The following is a 3,104-nucleotide window of genomic DNA, read 5'->3' on the forward strand; positions in this document are numbered from 1 at the left end:
TCCTGCTGCTGCTGCTGATGATGATGATAAAGATGATGATGATGATGTTGTTGATGATGAAGACGAATATAATATCAAATATCCCCTTTACTTTGACAATGATAATGATATAACAATGACAAACAAACAAATCAATACAATTAACCATGATATATTATATATTATTGCATTGATATAACTGGACATTGCTTCATAAAATTGCAAGACACCAACCAACCTGTAAGGAAATCTAGAATCCAAAATACACCAAGCACGAAGAGTAGAAGTTAATATTAGTGTTAATGACTTCAAATTTTAAAATACCTCACCGAAACCCCTTTTTCTTTTCACTCTATTTTCATGTGTTTCATCTCGCTTTACCTGTGTTCGGTGACTGAGTGTAAAGAGTCCATTCTTTATTTAAGGAGGGAATGTGCAAACTCGAGCCCGTCCTTTTATTTGGATTGTCTAAGTTTGATGGCGAAAGGAAACACAGTTGAGATTTTGGGATATGGTTAAGTTAAAAATAAAGAGGAGCGATGAATTTTAACTTAATTTGTGATTTAAAACGTGTCAAACTGAACTGGAATTTTCTAATATTAGGTAAACGGTAGCAGAGTGATTGATTAGGTTTTGTTTTATTATATATAATATATATATATATATATATATATATATATATATATATATATATATATATATATATATATATATAAATTTTAAAAAGAAATATAATATCACTTTTCAAAGCCGCTTGGTATATTATTCAAACGGTCCTTGAACTTGGAAAAGTAGAGGAAATTGGAAGAAAACAAGAATCAGTGCCCTTTTAAAACGGAAACAAAACTATCGCCTGAAATTACAGACCAGTAAGCCTGTCATCCATCTTTGGTAAACTAATAGAAAAAAAACTGACCACATGACACAAGGAAGTAAATAAATTTCTTCACATCCAAATATGGATTTATGGCTGGCTGTTCAACTGCACTCCAACGTTTGCGAGTCATGGATGAGTGGACGGAGGATTAGAAAATGCAACATCTGTCGACTGTATTTACAAAGACTACCAAAACGCTTTTGACACAATAACGCAAAGTAGATTGTTGAGCAAATTAATGGCGTATGGCATCGAGCAGGATATGATTGATTGGATACAACACCATTTTCATGGAAGAAAACAGCAAGCACCACTTAACGGAGGATGCTAAAAGTGGCAAGATGTGACATTTGCATTTGGAATTCCACAAGGGTCTGTGATAAGTCCTCTACTTTTCGTTAAATCCATTAACAATCTACCATACATTGTAGAATCATCAATGTACTTCTTTGCCGGTGACACAAAAATATTTAATATTATCGAAACAAAGGAGGATATGAACATATTACAAACTTGAAATATTGAGTAACACCCGGTTACTTAGGTTTCATCCGGATAAGTGTAAACATATGTATATTGGGACCCAGATTTCAGCTATTCATTAATGGGAAAGACGCTTGAACAAGTGGATAATGAAAAAGTTATTGGCGTGACGATAGAAAGTAATATGAGCTTTATATACACATAAGTTAAAAAGTGAAGAAAGCAATGCCTGTTTGCCTTAATTACGCGTATTCTTCAACCTCAAAGTAGAAACGCTCTTCCTACCCATCTGGACTTCGCCAAGTCCCAGGTTTGAGAGTTTTTGCAATGAAAAGAGTCATTTAAATCGATCGATATTTGAAGGACGGAATTTTTATTTTGGACCAAATTTTTAAATTCAAGTTTTTTTTTTCCAGAGTAGGGCAGTTAACTGGTTAAGTTTATATTATTCAATTTGGCTTTAATAAAATGTTTTCATTGAGGAGTGTGATATTTTTCCCCTTAAACTTAAAAGACTTACATTTCTAATTAAGTTCTTAAAATTAAATTCCCTTTATTCCAGTGCGCTAAGGCGAGGTGACTTGCTAAAGGCCACACAACGGGGCGGGTATTCGAACTCGGTACATTTTAGGTACGAAACAAAGACCGTAACTCTGAGCCACGCTACCCCAATTATGCATCATTTCAACATTTTAAATCAATTTCCTTTAGCTCAGTGGTTTTCAATCCAATTTTTTAACGCATCACTCCCTTATTCACCAAACCACGTCACAGCGCTCACTACTCCACCCCAACCATTAACATGACATAGCAGCATATATTATTCTATCAACCATCTCAAACCAATATTAAAAATACTAACTAAATAATCATATTATATATATATATATATATATATATATATATATATTATATATATATATATATATATATATGCTTCCTTCCCTTCCCCGTTATATATTTATTTGTTTATTTATGTACATTCATTCATTTCATGTTAATTTCACACTGCCTCCTTAATACCTACCAGCGCTCCCAATCACCAAATTTTGCCCCAGCGCCCTCCCCCCAACCCCACCCCCAGAGTAAAAACAAAAATAACCCAGAGAAACAAATAACGAAAAGACAACCATAAAAATATCGCCACTGCCCCTTTTGGGGAGGTAGCGCCCACTTGAAAAATTACATTGATCTATATCATTTCAAGATTATACCATATCAACACAGTTGGTCACATTTTACACAAGCGATTTTTTTTTTCAGACCTTAGGTAAGACTTAACTAAACTGATTCTAGGAATCTGTATTGACACAGTGCGAAGGGTGTCCGAAAATAGCTAGATGATATTTAAATATTTCCTTGATTTATTATGTCTTTCTATGTCTTATATTTCCCCCACAGTTTTCATTTTAAAATTAAATTAAAGTGATTTTTTACGTTAGGGTAAATTTGCAATGCGAAGAAGATTAGATACCGTGACCTGATTGATGGATGTCAAACTTGATCCTACAATAACGTAATGCATGAATCTAGTATTGACATAACACTGAAAAGCTAATAAACTAAAAGTGCAATGCATGACGTCGAAGGATGGACTAGGTAAATATAATTTATCAAGAGCCTCATGGCTGAGGATACCGTGCGGTTTATTATTATTATTATTATTATTATTATTATTATTATTATTATTATTATTATTATTATTATTATTATTATTATTATTATCATTATTATCATTATTATCATTATTATTATTATTATTATA

At 32.5% G+C, this 3,104-nt stretch overlaps 1 protein-coding gene across 1 annotated transcript in view; it reads right to left on the bottom strand.

Annotated features, from left to right (window-relative positions):
• Positions 1–317, bottom strand: part of LOC144968404 (uncharacterized) — a 29,206-nt gene extending 28,889 nt beyond the window's left edge. The window contains exon 1 of the mRNA XM_078906712.1: positions 218–317. The gene's annotated coding sequence lies outside the window, so the exon portion shown is untranslated. The remainder of the gene's footprint in view (positions 1–217) is intronic.
• Positions 318–3,104: the final 2,787 nt, after the last annotated feature.

Source organism: Berghia stephanieae, chromosome 3 (genome assembly GCF_034508935.2).
Source record: "Berghia stephanieae isolate SIO BIC M18660-M18661 chromosome 3, UCSD_Bste_1.3, whole genome shotgun sequence".
In the NCBI taxonomy this organism is placed as follows: Eukaryota; Metazoa; Mollusca; class Gastropoda; order Nudibranchia; family Aeolidiidae; genus Berghia; species Berghia stephanieae.